This window comes from Eleutherodactylus coqui, chromosome 10 (genome assembly GCF_035609145.1).
Source record: "Eleutherodactylus coqui strain aEleCoq1 chromosome 10, aEleCoq1.hap1, whole genome shotgun sequence".
Lineage (NCBI taxonomy): Eukaryota > Metazoa > Chordata > Amphibia > Anura > Eleutherodactylidae > Eleutherodactylus > Eleutherodactylus coqui.
The window spans coordinates 56,036,661-56,063,695 of record NC_089846.1 but is presented as its reverse complement, the minus strand read 5'-3'; the positions used below and the strand labels follow the sequence as shown (position 1 = coordinate 56,063,695).

The following is a 27,035-nucleotide window of genomic DNA, read 5'->3' as shown; positions in this document are numbered from 1 at the left end:
TACAGTGCTCCCGCCGACTCAGCCTTGACTGGGGAGCGGTGACACAGTCTTGCTGGGGAGCCAGAAAGCTGTCAAAGGCCTTAGAGAGTGTTCCCCTGCCTGTGCTGTACATGCTGCCTGATCTCCGCGCCTCCCCTGCTACCTGGCCCTCGGAACTGCGCCTTCTGCCACTAGCGCTGTCGGATGGGAATTTTACCATCAGCTTGTCCGCCAGGGTCCTGTGATATAGCATCACTCTCGAACCCCTTTCCTCTTCGGGTATGAGAGTGGAAAGGTTCTCCTTATACCGTGGGTCGAGCAGTGTGTACACCCAGTAATCCGTAGTGGCCAGAATGCGTGTAACGCGAGGGTCACGAGAAAGGCATCCTAACATGAAGTCCGCCATGTGTGCCAGGGTACCTGTACGCAACACATGGCTGTCCTCACTAGGAAGATCACTTTCAGGATCCTCCTCCTCCTCAGGCCATACAGGCTGAAAGGATGACAGGCAAGCAGCATGGGTACCCTCAGCAGTGGGCCAAGCTGTCTCTTCCTCCTCCTCCTCATCCTCCTCATGCTCCTCCTCCTCCTCCTCCTCAACGCGCTGAGATATAGACAGGAGGGTGCTCTGACTATCCAGCGACATACTGTCTTCCCCCGGCTCTGTTTCCGAGTGCAAAGCGTCTGCCTTTATGCTTTGCAGGGAACTTCTCAAGAGGCATAGCAGAGGAATGGTGACGCTAATGATTGCAGCATCCCCGCTCACCATCTGGGTAGACTCCTCAAAGTTTCGAAGGACCTGGCAGATGTCTGCCAACCAGGCCCACTCTTCTGTAAAGAATTGAGGAGGCTGACTCCCACTGCGCCGCCCATGTTGGAGTTGGTATTCCACTATAGCTCTACGCTGCTCACTGGCAGATTAAACCCATGTTGCAGGGTGCGCAGGGTGGCAGCGTCCGTGTGGGACTTGCGGAAATGAGCGCAGAGCTGGCGCACCTTTCCGAGCAGGTCTGACAAGCATGGGTAGCTTTTCAGAAAGCGCTGAACCACCAAATTAAAGATGTGGGCCAGGCATGGCACGTGCGTGAGGCTGCCGAGCTGCAGAGCCGCCACCAGGTTACGGCCGTTGTCACACACGACCATGCCCGGTTGGAGGCTCAGCGGCGCAAGCCAGCGGTCGGTCTGCTCTGTCAGACCCTGCAGCAGTTCGTGGGCCATGTGCCTCTTCTCTCCTAAGCTGAGTAGTTTCAGCACGGCCTGCTAACGCTTGCCCACCACTGTGCTGCCACGCCGCGCGACACCGACTGCTGCCGACGTGCCTCTACTGACACATCTTGATTGCGAGACAGAGGTTGCGGAGGAGGAGGAGGGTGCTTTAGTGGAGGAAGCATACACCGCCGCAGATACCACCACCGAGCTGGGGCCCGCAATTCTGGGGGTGGGTAGGACGTGAGCGGTCCCAGGCTCTGACTCCGTCCCAGCCTCCACTAAATTCACCCAATGTGCCGTCAGGGAGATATAGTGGCCCTGCCCGCCTGTGCTTGTCCACGTGTCCGTTGTTAAGTGGACCTTGGCAGTAACCGCGTTGGTGAGGGCGCGTACAATGTTGCGGGAGACGTGGTCGTGCAGGGCTGGGACGGCACATCGGGAAAAGTAGTGGCGACTGGGAACTGAGTAGTGCGGGGCCGCCGCCGCCATCATACCTTTGAAAGCCTCCGTTTCCACAACCCTATACGGCAGCATCTCCAGGCTGATAAATTTGGCTATGTGCACGTTTAACGCTTGAGCGTGCGGGTGCGTGGCGGCGTACTTGCGCTTGCGCTCCAACACTTGCGCTAGCGACGGCTGGATGGTGCGCTCACAGACATTGGTGCATGGGGCCGAGGACAGCGGAGGTGAGGGTGTGGGTGCAGGCCAGGAGACGGTAGTGCCTGTGTCCTGAGAGGGGGGTTGGATCTCAGTGGCAGGTTGGGGCACAGGGAGAGAGGCAGCGGTGCAAACCGGAGGCGGTGAACAGCCTTCGTCCCAACTTGTGGGGTGCTTGGCCATCATATGTCTGCGCATGCTGATGGTGGTGAGGCTGGTGGTGGTGGCTCCCCGGCTGATCTTGGCGCAACACAGGTTGCACACCACTGTTCGTCGGTCGTCTGCACTCTCAGTGAAAAACTGCCAGACCTTTGAGCACCTCAGCCTCTGCAGGGTGGCATGGCGCGAGGGGGCGCTTTGGGAAACAGTTGGTGGATTATTCGGTCTGGCCCTGCCTCTACCCCTGGACACCGCACTGCCTCTTGCAACCTGCCCTGCTGCTGCCCTTGCCTCCCCCTCTGAAGACCTGTCCTCAGTAGGCGTAGCAAACCAGGTGGGGTCAGTCACCTCATCGTCCTGCTGCTCTTCCTCCGAATCCTCTGTGCGCTCCTCCCTCAGACTTACTGCCCTTACTACTACCTCACTGATAGACAACTGTGTTTCATCGTCATCGTCCTACTCACCCACTGAAAGCTCTTGAGACAGTTGACGGAAGTCCCCAGCCTCATCCCCCGGACCCCGGGAACTTTCCAAAGGTTGGGCATCAGTCACGACAAACTCCTCCAGTGGGAGAGGATTCGGAACCATTGCTGCCCATTCTGGGCAGGGGCCCGAGAACTGTTCCTGGGAGTCTGCCTGCTCCTCAGAATGTGTCATTGTAATGGAGTGAGGAGGCTGGGAGGAAGGAGGAGCAGCAGCCAGAGGATTCAGAGTTGCAGCAGTGGACAGCGCAGAACTCTGGGTGGTCGATAGATTGCTGGATGCACTTTCTGCAATCCACGACAGGACCTGCTCACACTGCTCATTTTCTAATAAAGGTCTACCGCGTGGACCCATTGATTGTGAGATGAATGTGGGGACGCCAGAAACGTGCCTCTCTCCTAATCCCGCAGCAGTCGGCTGCGATACACCTGGATCAGGAGCTCGGCCTGTGCCCACACCCTGACTTGGGCCTCCGCGTCCTCGGCCGCATCCACGTCCTCTAGGCCTACCCCTACCCCTCAGCATGGTGTATTACCAGGAGTGCAGAAACAGAACGCTGTAATTAAATGTGCTGCTTATTGGCCTGTGGTTGGAGGCTGATTTCGCTTACGGAACGCACAGCAGAGCCAGGAAAGAATTTTGCGCAAGCCTGCTGTAACACTTAGCTGGCTGCGTATGAATTAGGACAACTACCCCCAGCAGAGACCCAGTACACTGAGGACTGTCACAGGCAGCCCAAATAGATTTTTTTCCCAAATGTTTTTGGAAAGGCCCACTGCCTATATACACTAAATATGTCTTCTGTCCCTGCCTCACCACTACTGGCCCTGGACAATGTAAAATTACTGCAGACTGTTTCACTGTGGACAGGAATACAGCGGTTATGTAACAGGCAACACAGAGCCAGGAAAGAATTTTGCGCAAGCCTGCTGTAACATTTAGCTGGCTGCGTATGAATTAGGACAACTACCCCCAGCAGAGACCCAGTACACTGAGGACGGTCACAGGCAGCCCAAATAGATTTTTTTCCCAAATGTTTTTGGAAAGGCCCACTGCCTATATACACTAAATATGTTTTCTGTCCCTGCCTCACCACTACTGGCCCTGGACAATGTAAAATTACTGCAGACTGTTTCACTGTGGACAGGAATACAGCGGTGATGTAACAGGCAACACAGAGCCAGGAAAGAATTTTGCGCGAGCCTCCTGTAACACTTAGCTGGCTGCGTATGAATTAGGACAACTACCCCCAGCAGAGACCCAGTACACTGAGGACAGTCACAGGCAGCCCAAATAGATTTTTTTTCCCAAATGTTTTTGGAAAGGCCCACTGCCTATATACACTAAATATGTCTTCTGTCCCTGCCTCACCACTACTGGCCCTGGACAATGTAAAATTACTGTAGGACGCAATGCTCTGCACGGCCGATATACAAAAAAAAAAAAAAGTGCAACACTGCAAAAAGCAGCCTCCACACTACTGCACACGGTTAGATGTGGCCCTAAGAAGGACCGTTGGGGTTCTTGAAGCCTAAAATAACTCCTAACACTCTCCCTATAGCAACTCCAGCAAGACAGCACTTTCCCTGAACTATGTCAGAATGCATCTGTGGCGAGCCGCGGGAGGGGCCGATTTTTATACTCGGGTGACACCTGATCTCGCCAGCCACTCACCGCAGGGGGGTGGTATAGGGCTTGAACATCGCAGGGGGAAGTTGTAATGCCTTCCCTGTCTTTCTATTGGCCAGAAAAGCGCGCTGTCTCAGAGATGAAAGTGAAAGTAACTCGAACATCGCGTGGTACTCGTCTCGAGTAACGAGCATCTCGAACACGCTAATACTCAAACGAGTATCAAGCTCGGACGAGTACGTTTGCTCATCTCTACTTATATCCCTTTACTACTTCAACACAAGGTATAATTCTACTTCAGTATTTGTGAAGGTAATGCTGGAAATGTAGGATTATCATGTATGTATAGAAATTATTCCCAGGCTCATAGTTCAAAAACTTTAAATAAAGTCCCCCAACATGTTTCACCATTTGACCAGCATCAGAGGGAAGTGTTTAGTAAAGGAAAAAGAAATACACACACTGTATTTAATATGCAACAGGTAAGTATATGCAAATCGTCAACGCTTCTTAATACCAGTTGGAAGAGGGGAGTTCTTGATTCCCAATATTATCTACAGATGCTTACTTTAGTACCACCTATGTAAAATATATACCCAAAAGTCACATGTTCATTTCATCTGTCACATATTTATTTCATCTACTAATGTTCACATTGATTCCTTTTGGCGGATCCCCAAGGATAATACACTATAGCTCTTAACCCTTTCCAATCCACTGTCTGACGTCTGAAGACATTCTGATTAAAGGCTGTACAGCTCCGATGTCGGAAGATGTACGGCAGGGTATTCTTACTGTATATTACTGTCCACACTGTTGTCAGGGGCCTCTCCAACATGTCCCATACCTCAGTACTGGCTCTAGCCAGCAGATGGCACCATTGTATAATGGCAGAAAGAGAAAGCCCCCTAGGAAACGCTGAATCCAAAATTGTATTGCAAAGGGTTAATATGCAATAAAAATATTTTCAAATATTTACCCTATTGACTACACCATAGCTACACCATACCTTTACTAAAAATCGGATAAGTATGTATGAATCGTCAGTGCTTATTAATATTTGTTGAGAGAAGGGGAGTTCTTCATTAACAGTATTGTCACACTAAATTTTGTGACCATAACTGGCCACGTGGTAGGATCTGGTTGTATATAAGAATACATCTATCACCTATGCCAACATTGAAAAGAAGTGTCTATCACTGTATATATCAGTGATTTCTGTCTTTCCATATTCTCTTATAATTTATAAAAATGCAGGATAGGAAAACCCTCATTCAATCCATTTTGGGCTTACACAGCAGTGCCCGCTGTCACAGCCGGAATGCACTGAGGTTGGAGCAGAAGCACTGCTCTGACACTTGCGTAGTGGTTGGCGCTCGTAATTGTATGCACAGCACTGATTGAAATCAATGGGAACTGCCCCTGCAATTTCAAGTGCCAGCCACTACACAATGGTTGGAGCAGTGGATTCTGCTCCAACCCCATTGCATCCCAGCTGCGAAAGCGAGAACTGCCTGGAAAACCGGCTTATCCATCTACCTTCCTCCTGGAGTAATTCATTATTCAAATCTTTTCTTGGACCAAGTTTCAGATGACATGCCCATAGAATTGCAAATGATGAATATCTTCTCCATGTTTATAATTCATATGCCGGGCTATTGGTGTATCACATTTAGTTCTAATTGAACTTAAATGCTTTGATAGTCTTCTCCGCAACTCTTAAATTGTTGTCCAGACATATAACTTTGAGCATGGGCAAATGGCTCCATGAATTATAAATATATTCCTTCTGTACGGCAGTTAATAAACTGGTTATTTTGTAAATCTGGCCATCCCGTGGATTACAAAATGTTGCAGATTTGTTAACCAATGAGCAAAAGGTGCAAGCTCCATAGGGATAGCTACCCTGTACAGTAGAGGTCAAATGTCCAGAATTAACATGATGGCTCTTCACAAAGTGACTATGTACTAAAAGCTCTTTTAAATTTGGAACGCTCCTCTTGCTTCCGCCATGTGTCCTCCGCCTACTGCCTCCAATATGAAAGATATGGATATATGGAGCTACAGCTCTCATGTTTATGAGTACCACACTTTGCCCTTGAGGTGCTATTGCTGCTGGTGGAGGTACTGCTGCTGCTGCTGTCCTCTTGTTTCTGCCATGTGTTTCCTGTCTACTGCCTCCCATATGTCAATATGAATATATGCAGCTACAGCTCTCATGTTTCCACAAGGCGCACACTCTGCCCTCAAAGTGCTGTTGCTGCTGATGGGGATGATGCTGCTCTCCATCTCCTGCTTCCACCATGTTTTCTCCTTCTCACTTACCCAAAACAAAAAATTTCTAAAGCCCAAGAAACAGCTGTAACTCTTTTCTCTTGGAGAAGGTCCGTGCTTGGCTGTTCTGTTCACCTGGTAGAATTTGTCCTTAGAAAATTTATGACATTGCTTTTAAAACAAGCAGCCCACCTGCTGTCTTGCATAGCAAAATTGTTGGCAGCTCTACAGCTGTTCCTTGGAGTAAGTCCGTGCTAGAGTGTTGTGTTCATCTTGCAGAATTTCTCCTTGTAAAAATTAGAACATTGGTCTTAAAACACGCAGCACACCTACTGTCTTGCTTAGCTAAATTTTTGATTTAGGAGACCCTATTTGGGCCTTCTTTTGCTTTCATTGACACACATGTGCTTCTATTTTTATTAATTTTTGGCGGGGCCTTGGCTGCATTAAGGACCTTTAGTAAACCTGATTTTTACTCCCATTGACTCTAATGTGAGTCGGAATCAACCATCTTGTTTCACGATGATTTTCATGAAATTGGCCTAATATCAACACAAACCAATAATTATTCCACTAAGCGTTCAACTTTACTTGGGATTTGCCTAAATATTACAGAAATGTTGAGAAATTAAAGATATTAGTAAACAGATTTGTATGGAAGAACTCTGCACTACGTCTTTGCCTTAGAATATAGACTTAACACATGTCTGAGTGTTCGGTTCACCTGGTAAAATGTTTTCTTTGCAAAATTAATGCTTTTGCTTTTAAAACAAGCACCATACCTGCTGTCTACCTTGGTGTAATTTTTAATCTAGGAGACCCCATTTGGGCATTTTATTTTTGTTTTCAGTGACATCCCTGTACTATGAGTGACCTCCACACCACTATACACTATTTTTACCAGTTATGGGGAGGGCAACTGTGTTCTCCAAATGTGGGGCTGTATTCTCATGCAATTTGGGGGGTTGGCTACATTGGAGCCTTCTGAATGGTAAACTATTGAACCTGATTTTTACTCCAATTGACTTAAATGGTAGTCGGGATTGGCTGTTCCGATTCTCAATCATTTTGGTGAAATTGTCCCGATCCCGACACAAATTAATTATTCTACTAATTGCTCATTGGTATTGCTGATCACCTGCACCTCTCCTTTCTAAATGACAGCTCTATAAGGAAAAATGATCGTATTAATGAGCTCTCACCATCTAACAGAGTCGGAATTGGCCTGTGTAAAGACATTATATACAAGAGATTTCAATCAACGCTTATCTACCAGATCAAATTGCTCCATCTAAGAGGACACCTACAATCAACAGACATACCAGTATAGCATACTTTTTATTTTTATACTTTACTTTCAAACCCCTTAGCCCCTCAGTATGCACAGTTACATCATGGTGGTTCGGAGTTTGTATGGAGCGAGATTGGGAGCCAATCCATACAACGCGAGTGCAAGCTGTCTTTGAGAGCTGACATCTGCTTGTAAAAGCCACCATCGGAATAAATACCGAACACAGCTGTTAACCCTTTAAAGGTTGCTGTCTGCTCTGATAGCAGCATTTAAATGCCCTGATTGGTATTCCAAGGTCCCAAACAGCCCTCCAACATGGTTAGATTGTGAGGTACTGATCGGTTTCCGTGGCAGCCTGTTGCCTTCTGAAGTTGTGGCTTGAGAGATTGCCTGTCAGAATGCAGTACAATGCAATACTATGGTACTGCATTATACTACATGAGCAATCAAATCATCACATGCTCAAGTCCCCTAAGGGGACTAAAAAAGAAATAAAAAATTAGTTTAAAAAAAGTTTTATTAATTATTAGAAAAAATAAAAGACATTAAAAGTTTTTCAAAAATCAAAAGCATATCTGGTATTGCTGCATCTGTAGAAAAAAAAAAAAAAGATCCATCAAAGTAATGCTTTGCTTATCCCGCATGGTGAACGTCATCAGAAAAAATAAAAAATACACAACGCCAGAATTGCCCTTTTTTTGGTCATTCTATCTCTAAGAAAAATTGCAATAAAAAGCAACCAAAAAGTCATATGTATTCCAAAATGGTACCAATAGAAACTACAGGACGTCCCACAAAAAAAAGCTTTCACACAACTAAGTCAACGGAAAATGTAAAAAGTTATAGCTGTCAGAAGATGGTGGCAGAAAATAATTTGAGTATTTTTCTAAAGATATTTTATTTTTTAGACGTTGTACAGCAAAAAAAATATAAATAAACCTTTTAACATTGCAATCCTGCTGACTCATGGAATCAAGTTATCGTCTAATTCTTGCTACAGTGTGTATGCCATAGAAACAAGATCCAGGCAAAGATGAAGAAATTGCATTTTTTTTCCATTTCACTCCAGTTTTTCAGGACATTAAATGCTACTGTTGAAAAATACAACTCATCCCGCAAAAGGCAAGCCCCCTGACAACTATTTTAATTAGTAAATAAAAGAGTTAGGATTTTTTGAAAGTGGGGCGGAAAAAACGAAAAAAAAAAAATAGGGCCAAGTTCCTAAGGGGTTGAAAGCTGTATTGAGTAATTTGGACCTTTTAAAGCAATCAGCATTACTAGATCCATTGTTTATGATGCAGATATCTTTATTTCCATTTGAACATGGAGATACTTGAAGAAACAATGAGAGTCAAGAATAGTCAAAGAATCCAAAACATTCTGAATAAAGCTAGGGAATCCAATTGATTTACCAATATTAATGAAAATAGGTGGAAATTATGTTTCGGCTTAATTGAGAATATTTTTGGACCACTGAATGCTTTTGCCAACTGATCAAAAGATTTGGAGGGGGTATAGTGGGTGCAGGTACACCCACTGCCTCCAATGATGCAGGTGACAGATGTTTTTTAGTTTCTTGAACAACAATGATGTTCTCATGGTACAGTTTGTACCATTTTAACCACTGCACTAGAAATTATGAAATGTCTTTTAAAGGAATGGTAAATTGCAACAAACTGAGAACACAGCTGTTTATTTCTGTCTGTTCCTTTCCATTTTGGCACAGAATGAGGGGCTTAGTTTAGAAAAAATGGGGAAAACTTAATTTACTTTAATATTAATTGCAGTATACAGAATACTGTCTTCTTTCCCCAGTATACTAGAAGCCCTCGTGGGCAGGATCCTCTCTTCCTCCATATCAATTTGTTAGTCATTTTATAGATGTTTAGCGATCCTATCATTGTATATATGTAATGTCGTAGTATATGTAGTGTATATGTTATTAAACCCATATTTTTCATTTGAACAGCGTCCTGGAATTAAGGGCACTTTAAAATAAGTAACAATAATTGGATTAAGGCTGCCTGCAGACGGCCGGTTCGGATCCCGCTGCGAGAATTCTCGCAGCGGGACCTGACCCCCTGCAGAGACCAGCGCAGCACTCATCTGCTCCTGCGGCTCCGGCTCTGTGATGTGCTGGCTGCCGCCCAGCCGGCGCATGCGCTGAGCGGAGCCAGCGGCCGGGAAGTGACATTTCTGTGTGGGGCTCGCATGCCGCAATTTGTTTTCCGCGCGAGATTTCGCGTGGACAAATTGCGGCCGTCTGCATAGGATTGCATTTTCTAACGCAATCCTATGGCAGCTTCCATGGGCGGAAATTCTGCGGGAAATCCCGACGCGGAATTTCCACCCGTCTGCAGGGGGCCTAAAGTAGAAGATGATTGTTGGGATTTTTATTTTATCCTCTACACATAGTGTTTCTTAAGCCCAGTTGTCACATATTTGTTAAACCATTCCTAGACAGATATAAATACACACTGATAGACTAAATAATTAACATAATTTGCAATAAGATACACATATGGCTCTATATATAATTTTAAAATGAGTTTTCTAAACCAGATAACCCCTTTACCATCTCATAGGGGTATGAAAAATATTTTGTCCTGATGTATTCCACCCAGTTTGCATACATGTATGCCCCAACAATATAGATAGAAATACCAGTAAAGCCCAAACAAAATTGCTACTTCTTCCGACCCTCCAAAACCCAAATGGTAGTTCTTGTTGCCTCCTCAGCTCTATAGTGTGTCCAAGCAGCAGTTTATGTCTCGTAAATGACAATAATGTACTGTGGAGAAGCTGTATAATAATTTACAGGTGCGGGGGTTGCCTGCGATGGCACAAGTTGAACACAATATATAGGACATTGAAAGAGCATATTTATGGCTTTTTCCCCATGGATCCCTTCTTTGTTCTACATAGGCTAAAGTGACAGCTGCAAGTTTACTGTAAGCAGCTCTCACTTCAACTTGCTGTATTGCCGGCTAGAAAAGTGCTATAGCCAAGATTCCTGACATACAAATAAGTAGGAATATGAGAATGATCTCAATTCTCCCTGTACAGCTTCAGATGACCCGGAGAGAGGGGTAACATGGACTTTTGACTATGTTATCACCCCCTCATTCATCTGTTATTGGAGCTATTTTTACAAGAAAAGTAATGATTAGATGAGCACTCTCACCGAATCAATCCTTTGTGCTTAATTGGGCTCTTTACTGACTCTATGACCCAGTTGTTTAACCCCTCAGAAGCCACAAGCAATGCTGTCTGCAGCACCTATGTGGTAATAATGGAAAAAATGGAATAAAATACAATACATAATTGTTATCTCTGTGTTCATAACACACCATACAATAACATTAATGGTAAAATCCATAAATTCTGAGGTGGCCCAGGACTTGGATAAACTCATAGCAAAGATCTTAGCTAGTTTAGGTTTGACTTTAGCTATCAAAGTCCAAAGAGTACACCAGTGGACATACCAAACTGATCAACTATTATGTTTGTAGATGTTTGTTCATGTACATTTGACCCACAAATAGCTACAACCCAAGGTTTTGTTGGCATCTGAGATAGTATAGAGTATTGTCCTGGACAAGTAACTAAGAGCCCTAACCCCGCCACTGAGGAAGTGGACTGCAGATCAGTTAGTCGACCTGATGGAGTCCTATTTGGGGCTGCAGAATTGCTGGGTAAGATCCAGTACTGGCCCTCAACCCCCGAAAGACCAAATCTCTGGGAGTACTTGGTAAGACTGTTTCAGAGTATAAGGGAGCTGGGAAGAATGGAAAGCCCTTGAGTGATGAAGATAAGGCTGAGGGCTTAGTAAAGTCTAAATGACATAATTGTGGGCTAAGTGAGGGGCCCATAAGATGTTTCTGTTGTCATGAGTTGGGCCATAATGCTACAAACTGTTTAGAGATTAATGAAGCTTTACAACGCGACGTTGCCTTTTTGAAAAAAAATGTATGTCTATGTGTGCTCAGATGGTGTGTATGGCGGCTTGTGCAGAGGGTTCAGAGAAACATTAGTGTAAGCTGACAAACATGTAACTGCTTTGTTGGACTCCAGAAGTGTGGTAATTTTGGTAAAAGCCAGTCTTGTCTATTCCCCTGTTAGTCAGACACTTATAAGGTGTGCATGGGAATATTTGTAACTACTTAACTACCATTTCTTGTATTAGAACTATCATAAAGTTAGGATAGTCCCAGCATTGATGCATGATGATATTTTGGGAAGGGATTTTCCCATTCTTAGAATTTGTGGGAGAATAATCTGGTACAAAAAAGTGACGCACATCAAGTTCTCAAAACCTCAGATATAGGCCCTTAACCCACTGATGTTTTCACACAAGGAGATGCAGTTGGAGTACCAGCTGGAAAGTCCCTTCACTTCACATTTTCTGGAATTGCAAGAGATTTAGATGAGCCACTGACAGGCTGACCATGTCGGGGTTATACAACAAATTGTGCCTGACCTAGAAATTAGAAAAGACGGCTTTCAAAATTAGCAAATGAGGGACCCTTCACTTTCTTAAGCTAAAGAAAATATCAAAGTAGTATATGGGGTACCAGTGGAGCCTAGTGCTGGGCTTACATTCCCATATATACCCTGGAAAATGATTGTTTGTGCTCAAGTAGATAAAAAGAAGGATGATGCGATAACTGTTCCAAAACCCTGCAGGAGAACAGTTGTGGATCTGGCACATGGACACTTTATGGGTGGCCATTTGGGGGGCCAGAAAACTATAGAAAGGACATCAAAAAGGTTTTTCTAACCTGAAGTGCATGGAGATATTAAAGGCGCTTTCTGAGCAATTTATTTTCTATAGCTTTGAGCTCCCTGTGCACAAAACTATATAACATAAATACACTTAACGCATTCCCGTACTGCTGTTTCGGTGGTTCTGCGCTGCAGCATCTGACAGGTGACGTCATACAACCAAAAGGCCAGGAAAGAGATCTCTCTCACTCTTCCTCACGCTCCGCTCCCCCCCCCCCCCCCTGCAGCCCACCCGAGCCTGCTCGGATTACTAAGCAGTTACTCGAGAAGAGTGATGCTCGCTCGAGTAACTGCCTTGCCGAGTAAGCTCGCTCATCTCTAGTCTCTGTCTGATATACAAAAGAAAGAGGCCAAACAGTTGGTTATTTATAACAAAGAATTCTTTTTTGAGAAACCGGGGAAGACAATACTCATAAAAACAATATTATAGCAGAACCTGGGCTAAGGGTGCATGTCAAACCATGCAGGATTCCTGAACCTCGATAAGAGGCAGTCTCAAAGGAAATAAAAACTATTTTGGAGTTGGGTGTGATCAAAGTGTACCATAGTGAGTAGTCAAGCCCCATTGTGTTAATTCCATAACCTTATGATACTATAAGCTTCTGCAATGACTTCAGAAAGTTGAATACCATGTCTTAATTTGAAGCATATCCCATGCCATGAGTTGACGAATTGACAGACCGACTTGGTACAGCTCATTCCATCACGGCATTAGACTTCACAATGGGCTATTAGTAGACTGATTCTACTAAAGAGACAACGGCATTTTCCACACCTGATGTTTTCTTCCAATATGTGAATATGCCATTTGGACTACATAGGGGGTCGCTTTGACATTCCTAAAAATATTAAGACCACATCGGTAATATACCTATGCCTTTTTTGATGTCATAGTGATATTTAGTTAGACTGGGAGAAACACCTAGCCAAAATACAGGCAGTAATTGATGCTCTGAGGACAGCAGGGTTAACAGTGAAACCCAAGAAATGTAACATTGGTTTAGAGGAGGCCAAATGTTTGGGTTACATAATTGGGAGAGGTGTAGTCAAGACTCAAGTTGGCAAGATTAAAGCAATCCAGAATTGGCCAAGCTAGTTAATAAAAAAATAACTGAGAGCCTTTCGCATTTCTAAGCAGTTCATACCCAATTTTACAGCTATTGCGGTATTTGTTGGGAAGAACATTTAGGGTAGTCACTGACCATGACCTTCTTAAGTGGATCAATATAAATAAAGAGAAAAATAACATAGTAACAAGATGCAGTTTTAGGCCGTGCTCACGCAAGCAGGTTGGATTCTGCATGTGGGGGGCCCGCAGTGGATTTCATCTATGAGTCTGGCCAGTCATCCTGCGTACCTCTTATAACTGCACTACAGATGACCGCAGGGGCTTGCAGATGGTGCTGCACAGTACAGTTATTTTTTGTTGATTTCCATTTCCAGCGCCAACTCTTAGCGATGATGCAGATACCTGCAGCCCATGCGCAATGTTAATTGCTTTTGGGCTGCAAGTTGGACGCTTCCATTGACATCAATGGAGCCTGTCCGTGTGGATTCCGTGGCAAAATAAAACATGCTGGGATTTTTCTTCTGCAATTCGTATCTTCAAGTGTGACCAAAAAATCTAAAATACATGCCTTTGAATGCACCGCAGATCAGCCGCACAGATGGCGATCGCAGAATCCACAATACATATCCACTCGTGTGAGTCCAGCCTTATGATTTTACAGTAGTGCACCATCCAGGAGTCTGCAGGAAAATGCCGATGCATTGTCATGGGTGCACCGTCCTGTGGTTGCAGTCACTCAGTCCTGGTGGTCTGAGCACAGCGGGTGGGATATGTGACACTCATGCCAGATTGGTTGTGAAGGGGAGGTATATTTCTCCTAGATTTCTCCTCTATATGGAGTACCAGGGAAGAGTCTCACCTGCTAGGTGATTGATTAATGTATTCAGACGGTGGATGTTTAAGGGCAGCTAGGAGAACAGTTAGCGCTCTCTGCCTGGGGACACAGAAAGCCTGTCTGTGTGAGACTGAAACGTGAGTAAGGCTGCTTAGCGTATTTTGTAAGCTGGCAGGGAGAAGCTGTCCAGCTGGTAGAGAGGGTTGTATTCTGCATAGTAAGTGCCAGACAGGCAAGGCTTTCATTTTGTACCAGTTTTGTTTTATTTTGTTTTGCTTGCAACATTATTAATAAACCTGACCATGAGTCAGCGGAAACCTGCTCCTTGCAGCTTGTCTTTATTTTGGATGAAGCAAATACATGTCATCTGACCCAAAAAAGGTTATCCCGAACTCGAATCTTACACCGGTGACAGACAAATGCATTCCAGACATATGTATACGTCCATTTTATAGACCGGCATTCCGGTCGAATCACCAGGTTTCTGACCCAACCAAGGTCAGGTTGGGTCACCTGTCCATAGTCCGGATGCATAAATACTGCCAGAATACGCTCATCTGTCACTGGCCTCAAGCAAATTGTCATTGACCTAAAGCCCTACTAGAGCCCTACTCTATATCTAATCCTAGCGCGAGGTGAGGGTGAACTGCTACTTGAGCTATATGGGATCCATAAAAGATAGGCACTAAGAACAATATCTTTTAAAGAGTTTAAAAATGGAGAAAGCGGAGTAATCTGCTGCCAGACACCTGTCATCTCTCATGAGAGCAAAAGATTTCCAACAAATCTTTTTCACTAATCCGACTCCCTTTTTTCCTGTTCTCTCTAATCCAAAAAGTCATAAAGTCCCAGTCCTCACATCTCTTGTTTTAATTTCCTTTATCTCTTTATTCAATCATGAAGCGATACAGCGAAACAGGACACGTTTCAGCCCGTCCAAAGCTTTTATCACCTTGCTGGACACATGTTACAACATAATGGGTTTAAATAGCCATCAATCGCCAGTCGCACTCTCATCACATAACAAGCCGTTGTCCGGGCAACTAGTAAACAAATAATTCCTATATGTCACATAGAGACACAATTTAAATGTGACTATTTATTATAAAGGGAACATTTTACTTGTGATCTCTTATAGAAAAATATTACCACATTTGCAATATTAAAAGGAGCCAAACTATTGTAGACCAATCCTAAGCAGAGGTCACCAATAGCAGATCGGTGGGGATCCACTGCTCTGGACTCTTGACAATCAGCTGGCTACATACTGATACAGACAGCTGGAACTAATGACCCGGCTTGGCATTGCAGCTCTTTCCCATTGAAGTGAATGGGAGAGACTTGTAATACCAAATTGGGCTATTGAACTATGGACAGTGCTTTGGCAGTTATGGTTGCCTGTAGCAGCATGTAATTAGCTGATCAGCAGGGGTCCCTGCAGCAGATTCCTACCAATCAGCTATCCTAAGGATAGGTCACCAAACGTTTTTTCCTGAAAACCCCGTTAACACTTAAAGAGGACCTGTCACTGGATAAAGTAAACAAGGGTGACTGTATGGCTCTAAAGCTGCGGACCCTCTGACTCTATCCCCATTTTTTTCATACTTTCCTCCCTTTTCCTGGATGGGCTCTTCTTAGGTTCAGGACCTCCCAATGTGTCAAGTGGGTGGGTCCCACTTATCATTTTCTCAATAGTTGTGGCCGACTGTCAATCAAGTGAGAGCAGTAGGACATAGGAAAAGCCAGTCTAAGTGAAAGGAGGTGAGTTCGAAAATAAAACAGATAAAGTCAGTTAGGTCCTCCTGCCTTTATCTAGTGACACGTCCTTTATATATATATATATATATGTAATAATTTTTTTGCCTATTTTGACTCAATTTTTTACCCTTGCCCCTTTTACAATATTATTTGGAACTGGGAACTGAGCCCTTCATTCAAAAGTATTGCCCACACTACTCGCCCCATTATAAACTATATATCTGTGCATATCCAAATACTGGCTGAATTAATAGTTCATGCAGACTTTTGTGTACTATACTGTTTTTTTGTTATAAAAGATGGCTGGACCATTGTATAAAACCTCTATCTTTTGTATCATCATTGTTTTATCACAGACTGTAAAGCTTTAACGCTACTTGTTTGAATTCTTAACCAGCTTATTACTATTTAAAAGCATTGTCCACTTGTAAACCATTAATGGCCTATCCTCAAGATAGGTGATCAATAGTAGATTGGCGAGAATCTGTCTCCAGGGACCCCTGGGATCAACTGTTCTCCGGGCTGTCATGCTTGTGCACTCAGCTTGTTTCTGCAGGATGCAGACAGTTCCATTCCCATTGCTGTAGCCCTGCTCGGTATTGCAGGCCAAGTTCCAGTTCATTTTACTGGTGACAGACCCTCGTCAGTCTATTATTGACCTATCCCGAGGATAGACCTTCAATAGTTTACAACTGGGCAACCCCTTTAATGTCTGATCTTGTCTGTTCATGTACCCTCTGAGTTGTAAAGTGCTGTGGAATATAATATGTTGGTGCTAAATAAATAAAGATATTATTATACAATTCAACATGCCCCATCATTTCCATCTGCCATCTGGGGGGAGCCGGGACTTCCCATATACAATAGAAGGTCACCTACTCTTATAATGTGTATGGCAACCTTTAGGCTAGTGAGTTCTAAATGTAAAACAGCTCATCACACTTGGCTGATTGGCTGTAAGAGTTCATCTGACCCTTGCCAGGACTTCTTAATAAGGAGAGGGCCCTGAAAGGGGTCAGTCTTCAAGCCAATAAGGATACACTGCTTTACAAATGCTATTAAAATAACCATGCCATATGGGCAGAGGATTTTATACTCCGAAATCCGGGATAAGTAACTTGTTCACTTCTCAGAGACTGACTGCTCAAGGACCAGGGGTTTGCTCACTCCTAAGTCCAGCTCATCCTCCTGAATGTATATTATGGTCTGTAGTTTACTTAAGTGACTATAGAAGGTACTGATAAACTGTCCCACCAGCAGGCAGAATGGTATTACATCAGCTAAGGCTGTGAAGATACATCATGGGATTGATGTGAAACTGAAAGTAAAAAATCTCACTTTCAAGATGAGGCCTGATAAGCATCGGACAGGGGGCAGCACTGCAAGGAAAGAGCTGCAATACACAGAGGAGACCTCTAGAGTGTGACAAGCAACCGGTGAGGGGGAAAGGGATGGAAAAATGTGTTTTCACTGGAGTGGCCTTTCAATAAGTCACTTTATCAAATGCAGTGCCTTAAAAAGACAAACAATTTTTGTTAGGATGAGTCCTTAACAATAAACTGATCACAGGGCGTCCCACAGCTATAATCTGCCGGTGCAATCCGGCAGCAAGTGTTTAATTTTATTGCAGCAACAGCACAGCAGAAATAAAGCATACCACATTTCCCAATTAGATCAATGGCCTGTCTACATAATACAGATGTGTTGGTTCCTCCAGAGCTAGAAGACACTACTTGTAGCTGCTTACCGCTTTGTCTAATAGATGATGGTCCCCCTCTATTATGGGCCCATTCACATGGCTGCATTACTGGGCCACCTGCTGTCCATGTATTCCACGGATAGCACACAAATCCACAATGGCGTATGAAGTATCTCAGGTGGACAGTTATTCCAATGGACCGATGGTCTGTGTGAAGGGACTCACTGCATGTTGGGTGTCTGTGTGATGTACAATGTAAGTTGCAGGCAGGTTACCAACACACATATGGCCATATAATTTTGCCCTAAGTCAGAATAGGGGAAATTGAAAATGGATTATCTAAACCAGGCAACCCCAGAGATGCAAAACCATGTTCAGGTGACAGTTGTCAAGCATAGGGTGCCCATGTGAAAGGGTAGGGACAGCACCCTCCACACACTGACATAGTGGCCACCAAACATAAGCATTGCCCCCTGCCAGACATGCAGCAGAGGAGAGAGAGAAAAGCGCCAAATGCAAAAGAGGCCCTGCCTCCCAAATGATGCAGCTAAGCCCTGCCCCCTCCCGACATGGACGGAAACATTCAAGGTGCAGCAGGCATGGGGTGGCCATCTTTGTCCAGGACCGGAGGAAATGAAGCAGTGAAATCCAAAGTCCTGACAGCAGGCACCAGGGGGCTTTCTGGCAGACACGACTAACATTAGATAGATTCCACTACATTCAGTAAACTTCACATCCTGTCCTGAGCAGGAAGCATAGGAACAGCGCGGCGCTCCCATTGATTTTGTTGTAGAGTCTAACAATACCCAGGCTGTTTCTTCAGAAAGCATAGAGACTTTATTATACCGGTATATATGTGTTCAGCGGAATACTTCCCCAAGACTGAACCAAGGGCAAAAGGCCATACTCTCTTATACAATCCACACAAAGACATTCCTTTGTTATCTGAAAGCAAACTGATTGGTTACATTTCACTACAGTACTAGACAGGTGCAGTATACTGTCACCATACGACACAGGCGCAGGATACTGTCACCGTACGACACAGGCGCAGGATACTCTTTAACCTTACGACACAGGCATAGTATACTCTGTAACCCTATGACACAGGTGTAGTATACTCTGTAACCCTACTACACAGACGTAGTATACTCTTTACCCCTACTACACAGGCGCAATATACTCTGTAACCCTACAACACAGGCGTAGTATACTCTATAACCCTACTACACAGGCGCAGTATACTCTGTACCCTTACTACATAGGCACAGTATTCTCTGTAACCCTACTACACAGGCACAGTATATTCTGTAAACCTACTACACAGGCGCAGTATACTCTGTAACTCTACTACACAGGCACAGTATATTCTGTAAACCTACTACACAGGTGCAGTATACTCTGTAAACCTACTACACAGGCGCAGTGTACTCTGTAAACCTACTACACAGGCGCAGTGTACTCTGTAACCCTACTACACAGGCACAGTATATTCTGTAAACCTACTACACAGGCGCAGTATACTCTGATGTGTGCAGAAGTGCCGGCGCACATGCGCAGTGGAGTTTTTTTAAACTCCTGCTTTCCTGCGGAATCCATGGCCCATCCGCAATTGAATTGCTGCCAGGCCACAGAATTGGACGGCTTCCATTGACTTCAAAGGAAGCTATCCGTGCGTGATCCGAGGTGAAATAGAGCATGCTGTGATTTTTTTTCTGAACCAAAAGGTCCGCAAATCAAATCTGCATGCTTTATTACACTTGCGGACACCCATGTATCCCTATGGGCGGCTTGATCTGGGGATCTTCTGCGCAGGAGACCCACACGGATTCCCCCAAATCACATCCGCCCATGGACATTGAGCCTGACTCGTTTATAATCAACTCCCAGCTACCACAATTTCAATGGGAGTGAAGCCGGCTTGCTGCAATGACAGCAGGCTGGACAATCAGCCAATGGAACGGGGTCTGAGCGGTAGATATGCTTCCATCAACTACTGATGACCTATTCAGGGATAAGTCATCAGTGAAAAAAGGCAAAGGATTTTTAACATGTCAGTGGACAACATTGTCCAGAGCAGTGCAAAAGTCTGATGGCATATATAATTGCACATCATGGTTTGAGGAATTGATTAATCATCACATACAGTAGATCGGTGTATAAAAACAAGTATATTGGTAGCTTTTCCTGCGCAAGCTTCAAATACTGCAATGATGAAAAAAAGTTTTTTGGAAAATAAATAATTCCTTAGGGTGCGTTCAGACGAGCGTGTTTTGGTGCGTGCATACGCACGCACGCACCAAAACACACTTGTATTTACAACACTGCATTCCCTATGGTGTGTGCACATGTCCGTACTTTGCAGGTGTGTGCCTGCAAAGATAGGACGTGCGTGCACCATAGGGAATGCACGCATTGTTTTCAATGAAGCCGTGGCTGCTGCCGGCGGCTCCATTGAAAACAATGACCTGCTGGCTCCCTGCATTCCTTTTCAGGGAAGGACTATACATATAAGCCCTTACCTGAAAAAGAAAGGTTTTAGTGTAAAAAAAAAAAATGCTGGCATTCTCTTCAATAGAGCCGCTTCTGCTGCCGGCGGCTCCATTGAAGACAATGGTCTGTGGCACACCTGAATTGTTTTTCAGGCAAGGGCTTTACATATAAGCCATTCCCTGGAAATGAATTAAAAGTGATTTAAAAAACAAAAAAAATAGATACTCACCTCCCTTCAGCTGCCGGAGCACAGCCACGTGTTCTCCTGCTGTCCCCTGCACTGTGGTGCTGATCTAGTGCTCAGCCAATCACAGGCAACTCTCCCCGAATGAATGATAGGTGAGAGTTGCCTGTGATTGGCTGACCTCAGCCAATTACATACAACTCTTTCAGCAGGCGGGGATTTTAAATCCCCGGCTGCTGATAGATCGGCAGTTCAGCCCCACAGTGCAGGGGACAGCAGGAGAACACACGGCTGTGCCCTGGCAGCTGAAGGGAGGTGAGTACGTTTTATTAAATTTTTTTTACTATTTTAAAAGGCTTTTCAGGGAAGGGCTTATGAAGCCCTTCCCTGCAAAGCCACTGACAGCTGCCGGGGCTCAGCGGGGACTTCTGCAGCTGTCCCCGACTCTGTAGCGCTGCTGAGCTATCAGCAGCCGGGGATTTAAAATCCCCTCCTGCTGGTAGCCCTGATTGTGATTGGCTGAAGCAATTCAGCCAACCACAATCAGAGCTACCAGCAGGCGGGTATTTTAAGTCCCCGGCTGCTGATAGCTCAGAACTACAGAGCCGGGGACAGAGCTAGAAGTCGCGGCGGAGCCCCGGCAGCTGAAGGGAGGTGAGAATTGTTTTTTGGGGGGTTTTTTGCACTATTTTAAATGGCTTTTCAGGGAAGGGCTTATGAAGCCCTTCCATGAAAAGCCATTGACAGGATGCCGGCAGCAGGATTCTCTACCGCAGCTGTCATGTGTGACAGCTGCGGTTGAGAATTGAAGAATTCCTTTTGCTGCATCTGCCACAGATGTAGCAGCAGGGAATTCTCTTAACTAGCGGGGGTGAAGGATACATCTGTCACATGCAGCAGATGTGTTCTTCATGCCCGCAGGGGTCACAGCAGCGGCGGACAGGTAAGTTTTTTTTAATTCTTTTTTGTTTTGCACTAAAATGTTTCTTTTTCAGGGAAGGGCTTATATGTAAAACCCTTCCCTGGAAAAGAATGCAGGAGACCGGCAGAGCATTGTTTTCAATGGAGCCGCCGGCAGCAGCCGCGGCTCCATTGACAACAAGCACGCAGCTGTGTTCACGCGTGCTTTTGCTCGTACCTAGGTGTGGACGTATGTACGCACCTAAGTACGCACCAAAACACGCTCGTCTGAACGCACCCTTATACAGTGAAAAGTCTGAAATTACATATAATGTTATATATTACTTTGCATAACAATTGCATATGGTATATGCTGCTAGTTAAAGGGCTTGTACCACAATCACTGCTGAGACCCCCGTCAATTTTGAGAACAGGGGTCCTGTGTTCTCCTCACTGTGGGGTTACTGCACCCCCTGCAGTGAGGATAGGGGATAACTTGCCATTGTGGCACAAGTACTTTAACCCCTTCAGTGGCAAGTTTATTATTACCATATCAGCGCAGGAAGCCCCTGGCCAGCATTGCAGCACTAGAGTTATCCACGGAAATCTTCTGGGGTTTAACTGCATGGTCAGTGCAGCAAGCCCGGGAGATTTTCCGAGCGTGCCACTAAAGGGGTTAATGGATTTGTTCTAGCTAGAATATAAAGAAGCACACTGGGTTTGTTCTCAAAGAAAAAAAATCTAGAGCGCTTCTTTAATTTACTTCCAAGTGTTGAAAGGCCTGTTAAAATATTATTTTCTTTTCTATGTTTACTGCTGTCAAATATTCATAAGTTTGTCTGGATGTATGCCCAAGTGGTTCTTCTGAATGTCAAGCTGGACACAAGGTCAGATATTTTAAGAAAAAGGTGTTTACTGTTTGTGAGGTCTTGGGTTTTCTTAGAATTCATTATTGCATGACTTCTAAATTCTAATCTTAAAGGGAACCTGTCCCGTCAGAACAGCACCATAAAATGAATTATGGCGCCGTTGCTGTAGGTGACCAGGAGTCGGGAGATGTCATTTTTATACTTGCTCCCCGATGCTCGTGGTGTCCGCTGGTGAAGATCACGCTGGGCATAAAGATACGACTCCTCTTTGAGTGATGTGTGCGTGCTCTTCCATAGACTTGTATCTGAGAGGAGTCGCATCTTCATCCCCAGCACCATCTTTACCGCCCAACACAATGAAAATTTGGAGTATAAAAATGACATCCCTTGACTCCCTGTCACCTACAGGAACAGCACCATAATTTATTTTAGGGCGGATTCACACAGGGGTATTAGCATGCGTTTTTGCCTTTGCAATATGCAGAGCATAGAACTCATTGATTTCAATGGGTTGACTCTCAGTTCCTGCTTTAGCATGTGCATTTCGCACGCATGAAAAAAAAGCTACATGCTTTACTTTTGTGAGCGTTTGCGCACCGTAGCTCTCCATAGAAGTCAAAGGGAGACATTATAGTCAGTGGGGTCCATCTGGCTCTGCTCAGTTCCATCATAAGATCAATCCGCTCAGCCAGGGGATTCCCCTTTCCTGCTCCCCAAATGGAGCCCCCGACACAGATGTGAAAGTAGCCTTAATCCTCTTCCACACAAGCGTATTGTCATTGCATGTCGTACATGCAACACACGATGCCAATAACCCATTGATTTCTATTGGGCCACTCACTCTTGCAAATAATAAAATCGTGGTATGCACTATCTGGGCATATATATTACACGCAAAAACGCCAAGATATTGTATGGAGGTCTGTGGCACTCAGCGAGTACACACGTCATTGCGTACTTACTGCGTGTCCCTACTTACGACCGTCTGAGCTTGGTCTTAGTAAAAAATCTAGGCGATGCATTCTGTATAACCGCTGATTGAAGACGGTAAAGTAGCGTACAAATCCAGCAGGTATGTTTACTAACAGACGCCGGTTGTTACTGGAGTTCTAGATCTAAAACATGACAGAAATAATTGCAGTATCAATGTAACTGCAAATTGCTTTTAAAAAATGTGGGTCAGTGCACATTGACCAATCTGTGATATTACAGAGACTAAGGCTTATATTAAGGCCTTATTAACACACTGAGTTGTAGCAGCCGTGTTATAAAACACAGGCACAGATAGAATATGAAGCCTTTCTTTCTCCTTGTCCCCACCAGGGATAACAGACACTTAGGGCTTAAACAGATGGCCATGTTTTAGCCCGTTATGCAGCCGTGAAAATCACGTGTTAATACTACATGTGAGAACAATAGGGCAGGACCTATCTTCCTGCTTTTTTTTCAAACTCACGCAAAATATCACAGAGTTTGCATAGTCCGAAAACAAACAAACTCCAGTTCATGCGCTAATGCGCTCCGTAGCGGTGAGAGTATCAGCGCATGCGCCTATGTGTTTTTTGCCCTTAGGCTTTATGTTTGAACACAGCAGAAGTGTGCTCTTCTGAAGAAACTCTTAACCTAGAAATGATCTAGAACACATAAAAGCATTGAGCAGGGGGTCGGACCCGATGACCCTGGAGGTCCCTTCCAACTCTACCATTCTATGATTCTATAAGCAGAAAGTAACACTTGTCTATTTGCTGGACTGATGGTTGTTAAACAAGCAGCCTTGTAGAAACCTGCAGGAGCACTATGGGCCTTTAACACCTTAGTTTCTTTCATGCTTTGGCTGAAGTCACAATGAAGAGCAGGACTTAACACCTCCCCGCTTTCACCACATAGCCACGAGAACTTTTTTTGCAGGGTGAGTTGTATTTTTCAATGGTAGTATTCAATGTACCATATAATGTACTTAAATGGATTTTCTGTCCTCTTTTCAACTGATGATAGGTCCTCTGGATACTTTATTGTGTTCCATTGCATGGGATGCCCGTCCATCAGTTGATCATCCGACCTGCTGTCGAGTGCAGTGAGCTGGACATTGTCATCAACGGTTAGCACAGGAAGTGGGAGCACCCACTTGACTCCCATTGAAATAAATTGGAGTGCCGCGCTGCTTTTCCACTTCCTGCTTCTGTCCTGGTCAAGACTGGATGTGATGTCCCAAACAGGAGAGAAGCAGGCAGTGGAGTAACAGCATGGCACACCCATTGGAGTGTAGCTGGCACTCTGACTTCCTCTTCTGACAGCTGATGACAACGTCTGGCCCATTGCACTGCACTGAACAGTGGGTTGGACGATCAGCTAATGGACAGGGGTCCCAAGTGGTGGTTCCCCATCTTTCCAATTCTAATATAAAGGCAGAATAGAAAAATGGGTGTGGTATGAGTGGCCCAAAGAAAACCAAAAGCCATAGGTTTGAAATTAACAAGTTTTTACAGAGGTGCTGCCGACCAGATACTGTCCACAAGTTATTAACTTCTTCACTGCTGACCGCTGCATCCTCCACTGACATCCCAGGATTCTTACCCGGCAGTTGGGTCCTCACGTTCATCAAGTCCATGACTATATGTAATCCAAGTACACTGATGATGGGGTCCCACCCCAAAGCATGTATTTTAATGTTGGTTGTCTATATCACAAATAAAGGAGGAGTTGAACTTAATTGTTCTAGTAATTTGATGGCTTCTAGAGTGCTGCGCCAAACTACCAGTTTTTGTCTCCCCACCAACTATTGATGACCTATCCAGAGGATAGATCGTCAGTTGGAAAGAGTACAGACAGGCTCTTTAAAACTTTCTAAGTTAAAAAACACAATTGCACAATTTTGGTGGGTTTTTACAGCGTATACATCACAGCAAAACTGACATGTTAACTTTATTTGGGGATCAATACGATTACAGTGATACCAAATTTAGAAAGTGTTTTTTTGTTGTACTTCTTTTAAAAACATAAAATATCTGCAAAAAAAAAAACTTTCTGTTGCCATTTTCTGACCATCATAACTTTCTTATTTTTCTGTCAATGTGGTTGTGTAAAAGTCTGTTTTTTGTGCAACAACCTGTAAAATATATTGGCACCATTTTTGGGGTACATATGACTTTTTGATCACTTTCTATGAGCCTGACAGAGTTAGTTCCCCTGTGTAGCTTTCACATTCCTTAATATCAGTTACACTGAACCACAACTTGTAACATGTAAATGGCCAAGATACTTTATAAGCTACTTGAAATCAATAGGAATTATGACTGATTAATAAATGGATAAGAAAGTGATAGACAGATAAATATGAGATAGATAAATATGAGATAGATAGAAAGATATGAGATACATAGCTACATAGATAGATAGATATGAGATAGATAGATAGATAGATAGATAGATAGATAGATATGAGATAGATAGATGATAGATATGAGATAGATAGATGATAGATAGATAGATAGATAGATAGATAGATAGATAGATATGAGATAGATAGCTACATAGATAGATAAAATGTAAGCAGGAAAAAAGGGGGACACCGCGCTCCTTAAGCAAAATATCCTCCGGTATCAACAATCGATATAGCAACCATTTATTCTGTACAACGCGTTTCGTCACTTGGACTTTATCAAGTACTTGATAAAGTCCAAGTGACGAAACGCGTTGTACAGAATAAATGGTTGCTATATCGATTGTTGATACCGGAGGATATTTTCCTTAAGGAGCGCGGTGTCCCCCTTTTTTCCTGCTTACATTTTACTTTATGCACGGATCCCTGCAAGGATACGGTTTATAGATACTGCTGGCTCTCCTAGTCTCTAGCCTGACAGGATGAAAAGGATCTCCGGGAGAAAATTACACCTGTAGTTCATTTTTTGAAGCTAACGTGGATAAGGGGTGTTAGTGGGTCCCTTTGTAGGGTCCTGCTGAACACCGGGTAAGTCCATTTATACATTTTCTTCTAGCCCCAAGGGCTATATTTACTGAAACTCCCTTGTGGGCTCTGTCCTGATATAGTTTTTTATTACATATTACATAGATAGATAGATAGATAGATAGATAGATAGATAGATAGATAGATATGAGATAGATATTAGATAGATAGATATGAGATAGATAGATATGAGATGGATGGATAGATAGATAGATATGAGATAGATAGATATGAGATAGATACATATGAGATAGATACATATGAGATAGATAGATAGATAGATATGAGATGGATAGATAGATAGATATTAGATAGATAGATAGATAGATAGATAGATAGATATGATATATATATATATATAGGTATTAGATAGATAGATAAAAAGATAGATATGAGATAGATAGATAAATAGATAGAAAGATATGAGATAGATAGATAGATAGATATGAGATGGATAGATAGATAGATAGATAGATAGATAGATAGATAGATAGATAGATAGATATGAGATGGATAGATAGATATATATGAGATGGATAGATAGATAGATAGATAGATAGATAGATAGATAGATATTAGATAGATAGATATGAGATAGATATATAGGTATTAGATAGATAGATAGATAGATAGATAGATAGATAGATAGATAGATAGATAGATAAAAAGATAGATATGAGATAGATAGATAGCTATGAGATGGATAGATAGATATATATGAGATGGATAGATAGAGAGATAGATATTAGATAGATAGATATGAGATAGATAGATAGCTATGAGATGGATAGATAGAGA

At 43.8% G+C, this 27,035-nt stretch overlaps 1 protein-coding gene across 1 annotated transcript in view; it reads left to right on the top strand.

The window, feature by feature from the left end:
• LOC136579748 (gamma-aminobutyric acid receptor subunit beta-4) overlaps positions 1–27,035 on the top strand; it is a 179,921-nt gene that overhangs the window by 16,011 nt on the left and 136,875 nt on the right. The window lies entirely within an intron of this gene.